The sequence below is a fragment of the Varroa destructor genome, unplaced genomic scaffold, assembly GCF_002443255.2.
Source record: "Varroa destructor unplaced genomic scaffold, Vdes_3.0 BEIS01000005.1, whole genome shotgun sequence".
NCBI classification, from domain to species: domain Eukaryota; kingdom Metazoa; phylum Arthropoda; class Arachnida; order Mesostigmata; family Varroidae; genus Varroa; species Varroa destructor.
Window position 1 is genome coordinate 5,443,959 of NW_019211458.1, and position 16,279 is coordinate 5,460,237.

Here is a 16,279-nt window from a genome sequence, read left to right on the forward strand (position 1 = left end):
GTTAATCATTTTAGTAAACCTATGACATTAGTAGGCGTCAGGTAGGAGAGCATATCTTGCCAAGATCCCAAGGTCTAGAAACATTAAGGAATTTTTTGTTTGTTTTCTTTGTACCATCAATATATGGCACAATACCTTATGTCGATTCCTGTTATTAAAAACCGTATTGATTTCTCTAAATCAAATACTGTGGTTTAATGTACTTTTTGACTCGAAGAAGTGCGACGAACTTCGAAAACATCACTAAGTTACGCGAAGATCGAAGTAATTTCAAGATTATTCGTGCATAAGTCATACCCTTGGTAAAGAGAGATAACAAATTGGATATAATTTAACATTATGGAGTAGGTAGAAATATATTCTGTTATTACGACCAGCTACTTTGGAAAATATGCAGTCTGTATTAGGGGAAATAGAATTATTAAGACTAAATACAGATTTTAGTTCACTGGAGCATTGGATAAAATTGGATAAGAATATTAGTGAGAAATTTGCCGTACTTAAAACAACATTGCACAGGAAGTTGTATCGACTAGCCAGACATGGCCCAAGAAGGAGAGATGAGATTCATTTACTCGTATCCGAACGTTCTCATAACCTAGGGTCGACGTAATTCACTTCACTGATTTCTTCTATATGAATTGGCTGCATCGTGTTTGTAGTTACGATTCTGGATCGGAATGGCGATAGCAGTGCAAAACAGGTTGAGACCTGCGCCGTCTTTACGCAAGAATCGAAAGGTCCTAGGCAGGGGTTTACAGTTAGTGCTTCTGTATTTCGTAAAGACTAACACAGAAATTTCCCCTATTCCTATCGGTATGCTTTTTTTTTTTTTTAGGTAGCACTCGACATTAACGGGCGAGGTCTCAACATCCTTACCCATGTGCATTTGGAACATTTTCGAACAGCAAGGAGCGATTTCTTTGGTAATTATTTAGGAAATGGACACATGGCACCAAAAACATTATAAGGGACGCGTGCTTTTTTACTATAATGGGTCGCTGTTGTTTCATCGGGATTTTTGTATAGTAGGATTAAAATTATTTCTAGCCTTGAGGCATCTCTGTACGCATTTATCCGCATATTTCCTAAAAGTAAATATTTAAAATTATTTTTAATTCTATAAAAATAGAGATTTTACGGATGCACAATGAATTGTAGCTTTGAACAACGTAGCTTTTGCCTGGCCGCTATCTTCTGCAGCTTAGCCTGAAGAGTAACTTTTGCTTCGTCATACCATTTTGTTCTAAGCTGACGAATAGTGTAAGCGTCTATCTCTTATATGTTTTTGTTAGACGAAAAAGTATTTGTAGAAATATCAACGAAGTATCATGCCAGTGTAATAACCTCCCTTGAGATTCTGTGATAGTGAATATAAGTGTTGATGTTTGAAACCTTATCGGATCGTGAGTGTGACTGCTGCATGATTAAGAACTTTGTTTATGCATAGATCGCTCTGATCGATTTATAGTTAGCTAGGGGAAGATTCTAGCAGCTCGGTGTCTTCGAGTCGACTTGAGAATCCCTTCACGGCATTCCGAATTTCATCATCATATATTCCATCCATGTCGCTCTCAAGTAGTCAGATATAGAAAGAGCTACAGTGTGTGTTAACTTTTTTTTGCCGTAGCATCACGTATATGGAAGGAATCCATTTTTTCAGCGCACAGATAAAGTGACACTAAGTAGTACGGCAAGTTTTTGGTTTTGACAGGATGACATAATCATAAATACCTCAATTCCTAAATTTCTGTTATCTTTATGGTTATCGCGTTTCACAGCACTCACTTTTCCATTTCTTTTTAATCTTAATTGGCTATGGGTTCTGACTCTTAAAGCCGTGAAACTCTACCCTCATTGTTGAACTCGATCACGCGGAAGGCTACATCATTTTCGATTATCATAACACAGTTACTTTGCAATAGTTTATTTTTCTCCAGCTGGTTATTGCGTACGATGACGAGTTCGTGTTTTGTGGTCGGATCGTTCGCCGTTGATTGTTCATTTTATTACCAGGGCACCGAGTGCTTTGTACATTCTCTCGACAGCCTCGTCGTAGGGGATGGTACACTCGGACCTCACAAGTATTTTGTAACTTCATCTTTGGTTGTTTGCGGCTATGTGCATTTCGTACATTTTGCGAAATACATCCACAGGCTACAGTGAATACAAGAAATATTTTTAATTATTTAGATCAATCATTTTAAAGTTTCAGCACCTTCTTAGACCAATTGGAATAATTCCTAATACTTCGACTCCTATATCGACTTTATCGTTGCTGACAACCAGATTTACGGCTACATCCGGAGCGCGTTCGCTTGTGACCACGCAGAAAAGATATTTTCTGCTAAACTGTTAGGTTTTCTCATTGGACACTACACGGTATAAGTGGTACACTCAGATAACGCTTCTTAGAAACAAAATTCGGTACACAGGATGTTTTTCAGCAGATTATTGTATGGGAATGACACGAATCTATTCATATCCAGAATACTAACTAAATAGGACTACAATACCAAGATGATATTTTCTAACTGAATTGGAAAATTTGATGAAACGTATAATGCGTGTACTATCAACGATAATCTTCTCACTGATCCCTGGATATGCTCTACGTATTAGTGGCAGGCTAGATTTCATACATCTATCTATAGACAAAAGAACAGGCAATAATCTTTCTTTCTTTGAACGGCAAAAATATTCAACATAACCGTTTATGTTAAATGTTCCTTAGATTAGATTTCAGTCATACACACAACTACATAGAGTGACTCATTTTTAGTTATAGTACAAACTTTTTTGAAAGTCCGGTCTTTAATCTCCTGGATTTACCGATCCAAATCATTACCCATGTTCACCCTGGGCGACATCTGTGTTAAACTGGTAAACCACCAACAAAAAGCAGAGCAATCAAGTACTAATAGTTTATACAAAATATTCTTCATAAAATTATAGATGTAATACGAAAAACGTTAGATGTATATGACAGGCCGAAAGCAGACTGAAAGCTAATATGCTTTCCGCCGGCGGTTCTACATGTACAACTCGATGAATATATTCATCGAAATGAAGTTGCTGCTAAGACAGACTGTCACGTAATCTGAACAAAGTTTAACCCTTGAGATACACACTAACGTGCTAATCTTCTTATCAATAAAATTATATCGGAAGTATCTCGGCAAGAGACGCCAATAAATGCTACGCTTCAATATGCAGTACACTTTATACGAAATATCTTGTATGCAGAAGCTTCCGAGCGTTTGAGCATCACCTCTGAAAACCGGCCCGATGATGGCTGAGACTGTAGCAAGCCAAGCATCATAAGGATGTTTTGTATAAGTCGCCTGTCCACATCTAGACACTCGAATAAAGCAATGGATTTTTATTATAAGAATAAAGAAACTTTGCCGTGAACGACTCGTATGCAAGTCACAAATATGTTGAAACCAGCTTGAAATCAGCTTGAAGCATAGGCGTGAATGATAACGAAATAAATACCTGGAGTCTTCGTGAGGCTTACCGGCACAAAGCTCCGCAGTGAACGAAAACCAGAATAAAGAATCGATTGAGAACAGCAGTACATAAGAAAAAAAAAGGCGAACATGACCAGTGCTAAAAAAATCCTACAACGGAAGCAGAACTTATGCTTAGGAACTCATCAGTGCCCCAATGGGTCCAACATATCTGCGTCACAACTGAACATATCATCTAAATATAAGAAAAGGAAAAATTTTGCTGGTCGGTCCAGCGATAGGTTTGTGGGCCCTATAGCTTTAATGAATATAAAGACCACCATTTCCAATCTAAGCAGAATTGCTGTTCTATTTCTGGAAAAAAAAACTGCAAAACCCACTTTGGCAAAGCCTTCTAAAAAATGCAAGTGTTTGGCTTTACCGATAAAAGGAATTCAACAACCTGCTCACCTAGCAAACATTCCCGCGAACGGTAAAAAACAGGAGTGCAGCTGTAGATACGTAGCCCTTCGTACGTCAACTACGAAACAGGAAAAATAGAGCTAGTTAGAAACTACAAAAAGGTTTTCATTTATCTTGTTGTACAGATCAGCACTGTGGTGGAAGGGAGGGGGAATAAAGTCGAGCTTGCTCTTAGCAAGATCTCATAATTTATTTGAGACGAGGCTGGTGGTAGAAATGCCGTTTTTTTGTGTTCTTCCTAATACTCTATAATGCCTAATATGTTTAATTCAATACGGTATTGTCGTGAATATTCAAACTGATGTGGGAGCAGAGAACAGCACCTTCAACTGTTCGTCGTCCGTTGTGGCATGGAAATTTTAAATCTGAGCGGGCTTTACATGATATGATGAGGACGCATGAAAATAGGACTGCCTCAAGGTTTAATACTAGCAGCACTTCTGTTTTATTTTGTCTTATATAAACGCGTTATCAATTTGGCTAATACGCAGGAACACTAGATGCCTACTGGCCTCAGTAGCGGGATCGGTCACTGTCTACATCTCCTCGATCTAGGCAGACATGACTTTAGAAGAAATGAAAGCAATGCGCTTCTATCCGTTTAATGGACAGTGGCAAGATGGGTGGCTAGGGCCTCTGGAACGGTATCTACGAATACTGTTACAGGCTAGGATGATTTCCTGGGATTCTTGGGAAAGAGTTGTGCGATATTTAGACGAAAATACAGATCTGTCGACTGCACGAAGAGCCGCGGTAAGAAAATGGCAACAACGATGGGAGTGGATTGGACGACGGAATGCGAGCTACAGGATTTCTTGTTTTATACCTGATATGAACAAGTGGTTTGACAGACGATATTGTGAGTTTTCATATGAACTAAACAAGGTGCTTATTAGCCATGGTCGTTTTCGAACGCTCATAAAGAGAACCGCGAAAGTCTATGCTACTACCCGCGTCCTGTACAATTAGGGTTTGTCGAGTGATACAGAACATACGATTTTTGGATACACTCTCCAATACATGGGGCGCAAAATGATGCATGGTTGCATATCCAGGATAGTTGAAGAAATTATCAAGTACATGATCATACCGCAGCGTTCATGGGTCGCTGAGATGGGTTTTCTCGAAGGTATAATGCCTTGATGAACGAGAGAGAAAGAAAACAGAAAAGGACCCGAAGACGAAGATTCGACGATGAAGAGTGTCAAAGGGCGCAAAGAGAGAGGGGATAACACATAAGCATGAGAAAAAGAGAGCAACTTCTCCATATATCTGAAGTAACATACTGGAAGTGTGGGGTTTCATTCATAAACTCCGGGTTTAGTCATGGTGGTTGCGATTGTGGATGCATTCAGCCATTTGGTAGGGGCACAGTTGCACTCGCCTTAGGTCCACACAGGAAGTGGAAGATTTGAAACGGAACTGCAAGCAGTCTTTCTTCCATATATGTTTGCGTATAAAACACATACCTTCAACTAAGACAAAAAAAGGCATTGCTTCAAACGGCTATCTTCTAAAGAGTGTGTGTGTCCACGTCTGATTTCAAACCTAAACCATTTCATTAGTCCCTGACTTGATTAAACAAACACGTTAGCAACCCACCATCCCTTGAAAAGAAAACTCATAGAGATAACTAGGTTGGCTATAGTAAACGAGTTCTTCAAAAACACATCACATCGCAAAATGTAGCGGATCCGATTCAGCAGCTAAGAGACGTAGAGACATTGCATGCTCCCCTCGTTTGCGTCGTGATCGCTCACATATATATATATATATATATATATAAACGATGTAATGTCTTTACAAAGTATTCTTCAAGCCTCTGTATAGGCACTTGGAAGAGGAGGAGTATCTAAAAGGCAGTCATGTAAAGATCTCACCTTATTATCTAAAACAGTTTGCTGAGAGGCATACGGTGGTCGGGATCCATAGAACATAGTCGTGATGCACGTGAAATTCGTAAGATAGAACAGGAACGCATTTATCAATTCAATGAGCCCTCAGCCTTTTGCAATGTGAAGCACTTGCGTGACATATTGCTGTAACAGCATCCGAAAGCCTGGTTGCAACAGCCTGGGAAGAATTTTTTTTAGGACGTAGAAGGCCACGATCCTTAAATGAAGTTAAGAAGTATAGTGAAGTGTATGTAGCCATACAAACACATAGCTAAATAAAGATGATGCCAATCGAGACACCGTTCATATAATTCGACAGTTTTTACCAAATAAATTACGTATTCAAGTCGAATCAAAAAGATCAGATTAGTTTTTTGTTTATTTTGCTTAGGTCTATTTTTGCTTGATAATTGCTTTGGTATCTAGCACATAAGGTCGAAAGTACAATCGTACCTAATGGGCTAAAAACACGTGATAAGTGTTACAAAACAAGTGTACTTAATGAGCAATTCTTCATACTTCTTTCATACAACTTCTTTCATAAGAATCGTTGCATAATATTTTCGAGGGCCCATATTGAAACTCTAATTCAGGCCCTTCCATATTCTCCGCTGCAGTGTTGCCCTTTTTGTTTAACCTTCCATTTCGCTTTAAGACAAGCAAATACGATGTTTTCTATATGGACTAATACGGAGATGCCCTCTCAATAGGCAACAATGAATATGGCATGGAGAACAGCTATTTTTTTATATACTAGGTATATATATAATGTATATCACTAATGATAGGAAAGTGCGCGGAGCACTAAGAACGTGAACCCAAAAAAAGTACTATTTTTACTCCCGGCCGCGACAGACGTATCCAAACTCGTTCTGTTAAGTTGCTTAGGTAGTTTAGTTACAGGCCACACGGTTCTGATCTCATAGAACGACTCGCTTTTTGTTTTAATTCACATCGGGCAAGAGATCTTGTAGAGATATAGGAACTGAATGCTCCGCAGCTCTGCTATTATAAATTAAAGGTTCGAAGATTCGTACGTAAAGCAGCCTGCGATCCCTTATTCTGTCACTTTGCCTGCGCTGCCAGGACAGGTGCAACAATCTATGTTGATGACAGTAGAATAAAGATGCATGAGAGAGCATTTCGCAGTTGCAAAGGGCACTATTAATGATAGATCCACTGCTAATTACTGATATCTAACCATTGATGAACTTCTGGTAATTGCCATACGTTGACCATAATTCAGAACCTGTACCATACTGTTCAATGCTGAGCTTAAATATTTTACTACGATACAAAGCTGTGTGGACGATGATCCTCTGACCCTTCGGATGTGATAATTTTATCCATTCATATACATTTCCTGCCGAAAATGAATTTTATCAAACAAGATGATTATAAGTGTAGCCTATAAAGCAGAAATGACTTCAAGTTCTTTCTTTTTTTCCAAAACGGCGATTACATTAGTATTTGGCAGCGATCTCTTTGCGAACATGTTAGAGTCACGAGTATATTGGGAATGTTTTCCTTTGCGTCATCGTACTGCCGCAGCTTTTTTTTTACTGGAAGATGAAACAAGTCCTCTTTGGCACAGTATCTAAGACTTAGCGCAGTACTATATTTCCGTAGAAGTGCGTTACTAAATAAATTAATGAGAGGCCGAGTGACTACCTCCAGGTAAAGGGTTCATGATAGTCTAAAATACAAAGGTTCAGACTTTTCTTCACAGAGTTTTAACAAAGGTCGCGTCCATTCTAAAAGACAGAACGACCAAACATTACATACTTTTGTGTACCATATATCGATAAATGATAATAAGTTTTGCTGGACTCATAACTTGGAGAATTCACACGTAGCTTTTTTGTTTAGGCTGTAGAGCTAACAACAATGGCCTATTATAAGAGGATATGTAAAAGGCTGGCGGCGGTGGAGATCAAATGTGGTAGAATTCATGACGGATTTGTAGGTCAGCCGACAGCCTGATTCCCAAGGAACAGCATTTTTACTCACCAAGTGCTATAAGTATTGTAATTTTTGAAAGTAAAAGTATCTTAACTGAAACAACCGTCTCTCCTGTGACTTTAGGTTGCCGTTTAAATGACGTATGAATCCATGGGTGAACAAAATCTTTACTATTGAAAGAGACCCAATAGTCGACGCATTCTACTTCCGTTTTAAATTCTCTGCCGTATCGATCTGACCAATCAGCGATCTAAGGCTGCAACGCTTGATCTATGGACTGGATGTCCTTTTCAAGGTTTTATGCGGTGGTTCATTACATGGGGCGTGCTTACAATAGAACAACATAACTAAACTCAAATCAATTAACTAAACTCAAATCAATTCACAGCGCTAACTTTCATAATGTTTTTCCCTCGTGTCGGGCTTAATGCATGTTTATGTATTAGGCGCTTTTTGCGTTTGATATTATCCTGGGATATCTATTTTTCGTCCTTAGGGATGATATTGCACATCATTTTTGCATTTCTCGCACAATCGACAACGACAAATCAACGATGAGGCTGTTGTTAGTGGCACTTCTACTAAGCAGATGGAGGATCCACCATAAAAACTAAGCTGCACTTTCATTCAGGAAAACCAGTAATTCGCCGTCATCTTCCTTTTATGAGTGCTAAGGGCGTTCTATGACATTCAAATGTAAATAAATCCTGCAGTTGCCCCAGGAAGTTCAGCAAAAGCGCCCGCCAAATTTGAAACCCATCGCATGTTTCGATAATAATAAAATAGCTTCCGCATTAACTGAACGTGAGAAGTATAATGGCCGCCACAAAATGAGCAATAGAAAATACAGATTATTATTCGCTGAGTTTTTTCTTTACTAGATCAAATTTACGTACATAAATCATCGGCCTACATTTGATAGATAAACGTTTAGTTGCCTATGCGCGTATTTAGTCTTGTGCACAAATTGCAAACGAAGACGGCTTAGTCAAGGAACCCGATAAGCTTCATATGGATTAATGACTTGCATAGACAAAGGGTCATCGGCCCTCACCATTGAGGTTCAACCTGTGAAGTATGAAGCAACTTCCCTAAAACAAATTCAAAAAAATGATAGATTCTGAAGACGAATATGGTGGTAAACTCTCTAAACAAATGCGAAAATTCGAAATTACACTACGTGCAGAGCCACAGTGCAATTGTATGCGAGGCTTGATCACAGCGTACTTCCAGAAGGTACGTGATAATAGCCCACTTGTTTTGAAAGCCATAGTGTTAAGCATCAGGCTGCTTCTTTGTTGGTCAATTCTAAACGGCGTCGGCTATTACCTTTCCATTGTAAGTTGTGAAGGGCTACTCTGAAGAACATACCTGTACCCTTCGAGGGATAAATGCGACCCCTTCTTACACCTCATAATTATAAGCAACATAATAGACAGTGGTGCCATAGCAAATAGGATATCTTTTTTAACAAGATTAGCTGTACTTCATTTGAAGCAAGGCTGCAGTGTCGCTCAATCTAACAAAATTTTGCAATGACGACCTTCCGAGTAAACTATGCATGCACTAGTCTGTATAAGGATGCTTTAATTGCACCTGGTTGAATGCGGACGTCTTCAAAATACGCTGATAGTTTAGGTATACATTAGTGTTCTATGATGACGAATCATAAATACCGTTTATCCGCAAACGGACAGGAGCTTCGGACAACGATTCTTCAAGCCTACGTTATATAGTATGTGCACCATGGTCATTCGTGCGGTAGTCGATGATGAATGATTAACTTGATTCAAGAAGAATGTAGAAAGAGTAGTAAGGTAATAGAGGAAAGCGTTTGATTAGGCGATAAAATCCCAATATACGTTATGTTTCTCTTCAACAGGGTTGCAGTGATAAAATTGTTACCAATTCAACGTTTCAAATTGACAGTAATCCCTCATGAATTGTCTTCTATAAAATTGAAGCATTATGCACTGCTTGCGAATCGCTAACTGAAAACGCTCTGTTAGACTTTAATGCTTATAATCGAATGCCTTGTAAATATATCTTTTTTACTGCCGTAGAGATATCCAATCTAGGATAGGGTGATTGAAGATAGGATGATTGAAACCACCTACAGGATAGTTGATCCATACTACATACTCGAGATCAACATAGAACACTTGTATTCTATTCTAGCATAGCGACTACTTCACTTTAGGGGTGCAAGAAAAGGAAGTTTTTTTAGATAGTACAAGAAAATATATACTATACGAATTTGACCACAGCGAAGTTCTAGTGCGGTTTATTCAAGAATTGGGCCATCGAAGACGGCGACGGTCCGTCGATGACAACCATGTTATGCCCTATATCTTGGCTGAACTAACACTTTCAACAAGCTAACCAACAATATATATCTGTTCCGGCTTGGCATAGTCCTTACAATGTTAAAAAAAACTATCAGAGCTAGACATTTGCAAGCGATGCTCTGCTCGCTGAATGGAGATCCCCTTTACTTTCTAAAGCCATACGAAGGCAAGGTTGTATTCGAAAGGGGTCTGAAACCTAGACGTACTCTAAGTGGCCAGTTCTGATGGACGCAAAACACAAGGAGCAGTCTGATGACATCTACTAGGAAGTCAACATGTTTTAGAGATATTTTCCCTGCAGTTCATTTAAAGCTCAGTAAACTTCTAGGAAGAATAACGTGATTGTATACGACAGAACCTCCATTTCAATTCGAAATTCAACAAAAAGCTAGAAATTGTCGGGGATTCAGGTGTAAACAGGTTTTAGAACAGCACGTTTCTTTTTCTATAATTTTTTCGGGCACAAGAAACACTGTACCAGTTCTATTTTTAGGTCTGGATCATTTTCTATAAATTACGCTCGGTTAGAGTCACACGTTTATACGTTAGTCCCCGTCATAGAAGAGTCTAAGCAGGATCGCTCTTACCACTCAAAACATATTAGACTATTTCTATTTTAGCACTAAAAACAGAAACGTTAGTAGTACGAAAACGAATATCTCCTTTTCTTCCTCTCCATGACGTCCACCAATATAATAATGACCAATTACCAAGGTAAATACCGCTTGGCAATGCCGCTCTGTGTTCTTTATCTGGGATTAGTTAGCTGGGAACAGCTGACTATAAGGCAGAATAAACCTCTCCTCCGCTAGACGGCCCGCTTTATACGGAGAAGCAAGCCGTGACTACTGGGAACCTAAATGGTGGTGGATCGTCTTACTACGTCTCGGAGTTATTTTGCCTTTTTCAGCAAGTCCGTACGCTTCGAGTTTGCCAATAGTCCATTTTGCTTGTCAACAATCAGCAAGACATCGTCATTTGAACTACAAATGATGTAGGGGTAGCTGCTGCAAGTCGGCTCTGGTTACTTTTTTTCAAAAAATTATCAATGTTCTAATTATCAAGAGAAATGGTAGCACAGACTGATGAGCTCGGATGCATATGTTTTAACCCTGGTATGAACATTAATAAAATCCTGTCCGAAACTTAGCTCTATATTTCATAGAAACCAATGCGTTTAATGCATTTTCTTAAAGATAATCAAGCAAAGCTAGAGAAAAACTAATTCGGTTGTTCATTTTTCGCAGCAGATATCCAACAAAATTAGCGGCCAGGTAGGAATGCTAAAATTGAAAGACTCCCCTTTTTAGTATTAATAATATATATTAAAGTTTGTGTTTTATTTATAACGTAAATTCATTTACGAGCAAGGCAAACGATATAAAATCGATCATGAGTTACATGATTTATCTAATTAAATTTTACCGAACTTTCCCAATTATCGGGCCACGCCATTCTCGTCATGCAAATTATATCTGATATATTTGGCTAACTATACCACGATTGGACCGCATTTTGCTCCCCGATTAACTCGTAGATAGCGTTTATTCACAAGAAAAAAGCATTCAGTCCTAGTCACTAGTGGTCCTGTTATATTTTTATCGTTGTCATAATAACTACATTCCAAAGAGAGCATCAGTTGGATTTTGAAATCCAAGAAGAAAACTTCTATAAAGATACCCTATGGATGTTAACATGTAGAAAACGGTCGTCTATCTCAAAACGTGGCAACTTTACTCCATTCGACTACATACAAATCGTTGAAACTCGTTGTGTAGATACAACCTTCGCTAGCGTCAATTATGAATTCCATAACTAGACCGAGAGCACCTCAAGACTACCCCTGAGAATCTTTTTATAATAATAAAGACGATAATTACTTACTTAAAAATTCTAAGTCTTTGCGGTCGGTACGGTGCAGATTGATTTGACTATTATCTAGTATATATATGAAATAATTTAAAATTTGTTCCTTTGTATGATTGCTTCTAAGAACACATGCTGATTCTACGGTAATAATTGTCCGACGACATATTGTATAAAGAACAACCCAAGGAATAGCATAGCCATTATATAAAAATAAATTCAGGTGGTCCGCCATTTAAAACTTCAATGCATCAATCTCTAAATAAACACTTATTTTTATTCCATTTAAGGGTTGATTGCTATGTATCTAACAATAAAACTATTGACTTGAAATTATTTCAAGAGCCTTACTTTATAAGTAAGTGCTATCACTTAATATTCAGCCGCCAGCTTAATATTCAAAGCATAGAACGTTTAATGCTTCAAAACCACGAACTCGTTTGTCGAATTTGGATGGAATTCTATAGTTGTATCTTTACGGCTTTTTCTTGGTGAAAATTGAAAGTTTCGAAAGAAAATTATGGAAGAGTACATCTATCAACGGTCGTATTCCCTCGCAAAACGAACTAGGCGGTCCTACGTAATTTTACACTATACAACCGTAGGCAAGCTCCAACCAGATTCTGGTGTTCGCGGGGCGGAGTCCGGTCGTGGAACATGTATTTATTATACGAATACTAATTATTTATTATACTAGTATATACAAGATACTTAATTAAAATTGAGTACGCTTGCTTAAGAAATTTATAAATTATTAAACACAGAGAGAATAACGCTATATTTGTATTCAAATACAGCATTGTACAATGCGTAATTATGTTGTATCATTCTGATCATCGTTCTGCTTAGAACGATGATCAGAATGCTAGTACTAATCGGTTAGAATTTGTTCTCCGGACCGTTCAAAAATACTATGGTGCTTTGATGACAAAAAATTGCACCTAAATGTAACGTTTTTGCCTACTTAAGACCCTGATGATTCAAAAAATATTGTTAATTAATCATGTAAATTAGTGTGCTCCGTTTACTTTGCCTGAGAGTGATGAGACCGTTTCGTCACTTCATGAATAATCTGTCTTATACTAAACTATGCTGAGTACGGTCGAAAATCGTATTTTATATAGCTGTATCTTGACCTCAATTGGCCATGTTGGCAACACTTCATTCGATACTACATCAAGATTACACGCGTTTTTATGAATTTCGATTGCACGTACTCAATTGCTTCTATGTTTTTTTGACGTATGATTGATACAAACTTCACAGCAAAAAAAAGATTAGGCTTTTATTTTATATATATATATATATATATATATATTTTTTTTTTTTTATTTATCTATCTATCTTTTCCAATAAAAAAATGGAACACGTTATATACAAGGCCTGCTAGCTCGCTTGTGTTGGCTAAATATGCCCGACTGCGAGAACCTTCCGAAACGCAAGCGACGCAAAAAGCATATTGGAAGATAAACAAATCAATATAAAATGATGCAGACTTAGCTGAATTTTCGAGCGTCAAGTAGATTAAGGATTCTTGCGTGTTCGTTTCGCATTTTTCAGGAATATTGCGCATACTATTCAATAAATAGGTCCAATCAGGCCGATGGACGAAGTGTGATAGAGAATGGCAAAACAAATGATATTCATAATTACTTTATCCCTGACACCTCTGTATCTGCTGGCTCGGATTAGAAAACAACTGGGTCATACAGTCCTCTACTCACCGTTAATTGAAAGCAAAATAAGCGCTCTCCCCCTTAAATGCAGCCTTACTCCTGTTTGTGTCAGTGGACAGAGAACTGACAGCATTGGTTAGGCTAGTTCAGCTCGTACTGGGCAGCTGTTGTAAAGATGAAATTGTACTTAATTTTTCGTTATTTGCTTGTCATAGTATACAAGGCTAATTCTAGATCATAGAGCGCTTGTGGCTCGAGGTGTGTAATCTTTGCAAAAAATTACCGGAAGCCTTATTATTTTCTTAAAAAACTGTATTAGATGATGACGAGTACGGCTGTATAAAGCAGAAGTCCACATTGACGCAGCTTCTACAAATGATTCAAGACTGGGCATTGTGTTTAAATAGCACGTTTTAGATTGCCATTTGAGCGTAAAAGTAAGTCGAGAATTTCGCTTCCTCGGGAAAAACCCTTGGGAGTCCTGCAAGGGTCTAGCATACTACACATATATTTTTGAAACTAAAGAAATGGTTTAAAGACTATATGTGGGTGAGCTAAAATTGAAGTCTCAGTTATAGTCGCGATGAGAAAAATAATTGCTCTCCTCGGAGGCCATGATGCAAGTGTAGCGTAAGGCCAACGAAATATTAATAATATCATATTAAGTATTAGCATTCCTGCCAAAATAAGGATTTATACTATCCACCCAACATGATTCTGCACATACTTTGAAATCTTCCACATTTTCACAGGGTATGCAATCTGTTATATAGATGTGATCGTAGATCCTGTAGACTAAATCATTCTTCAGGTCGTTCGGGCGTTAATTTGTAACACAATTTTTTGTCGTTAAGAAAATTGAGCTCAATGCCAAATTACACAATCGATTAGTTGTGCCTAAGCCTTTCTACTCTCTAGAAAAATAGAGCTTACATTTTTAAAAACACATTGATGTTCTCGACAGAGCGCAGGAAAAATTCACGCGCAGACAGGTACAACGCTCGGTATTTGATTACCAGTAAAGTAGACGATGCAGCCGATCTTATAGTGTCTTGAAAGCTAGAAAAATTTTAAATGATCAGTTTTTTTTTTAGTTCTCCGCAATAATGGCCTATGTATCAGAAGTTATCAATCAGACCTGAAGCCTGGCATGTTCATTAAGATGAATGATCGCGTATTCCTAACAGTAAAAAACTAGAAATAGTAATAATTTGATTTAAATTAACTCAAATGTTACTCAAATATGTAAGCCCCAAAACTACGTAAATTCGGAGAGACTGAGATCAATGAAGGATAATATGACAGTTTATAACTAGTATAAGAAATTTTTGCGATTTTCAGCGGTATCCTTTGTAATTTTCGACAGACATTGGGTAATGAGCAGTTCTAAATATAGCTATCTGAATAACTCAAAAAATCTACTAAGTACTTTCTTTGACGACCTTTGATTCTAGCCTGTTGGTTCAATACAAAGGATTTTAGCGTTGCGTCCAACATCTGAATCTGGTGTTTTATTTCGTTCATATCAAGGGCATATATATTTCGTATAGAATAAAATAGAGCCTGACAAACTTCCCTAGGGCGTTTCTGAAAGGGTAATTATTTTTTTTAGTTAAATGCCTTGCATATCAAACTGAATGCAACTAAATGTTTTGCTATCGTTAATATAGCTGGCGCAGTTTTACCCATATTAAACGGAACCACAATGGCAGATTTGTATAATAAAACCATGCTGATCTTTATTTATTAACGTCGAAACTGAAAAAAAAGCTAAAGCTATGACCAATCACTCATTTTTTAAATGCTATGCAGCTTATATAAGGCTGGGAAACTAGTCTATATTTATTGGCATCAAGGTTTGTGAATAAGTAACACAACACAAGTTTTAGAATTTTTGTAATTACCCAGTTTTCATAGGATCTTCATCATACAAAGGAAAGGAAGTTTATCAGCTGCATCTAAATAAATACAGGCATGTTTTCCTTCGGACTAAAAGAAATTGTGCAACAGAGGCCATCCATTGCTGACTTGTTCATTTAGTACCGCTGCTTTTCCTTTTAATTCAGGGCTTGTACTGCCTGCAAATAATTTTTAAAGCTACTACATTTTTTAATGATTTTGTCCTTACTTACTAATACCTTGCTTTCTGTAGGAGACGATTACACATAATCTAGTTTTAGTCCATATAAAAATATCTTTGGATTAATAGACGAACAAACGGTTGTTGTCTCTCCTGATTTTAATAAAAGATGTTCTTCTCGCAGTCAGTTGGAAGTAGCTAGGCCGTTTACGCTTAGAATTGTCTTAGAAGCCAGAAAAGCACAGAAAGTCTATTGGTTCTCGCGTCGTTAGACAGTTGTTTGCTGTCGAACTTTCAGGATATAAAAAGTGGATATAAGCAAAATCTTATTATATACGCGTTTCCAAAAAGACAGTCTTGAAATATCCAACTGAGATACAAGCATCACTATCTATATATATATGCATTTTTGATCTACTTTTTATTCATTTCTGGACCCCCTTCATATTAAGGGCAATCAGTGCATGCCGTTGTTGAAATACCAAAGCTACCGAAATGTATTCCAATTGTGACAGAG

General features: G+C 37.7%; 1 long non-coding RNA gene across 3 annotated transcripts in view; it reads right to left on the reverse strand.

Moving 5' to 3' along the window:
- The window catches only part of LOC147755203 (uncharacterized), a 77,240-nt gene that overhangs the window by 17,841 nt on the left and 43,120 nt on the right, over positions 1–16,279 (reverse strand). The window lies entirely within an intron of this gene.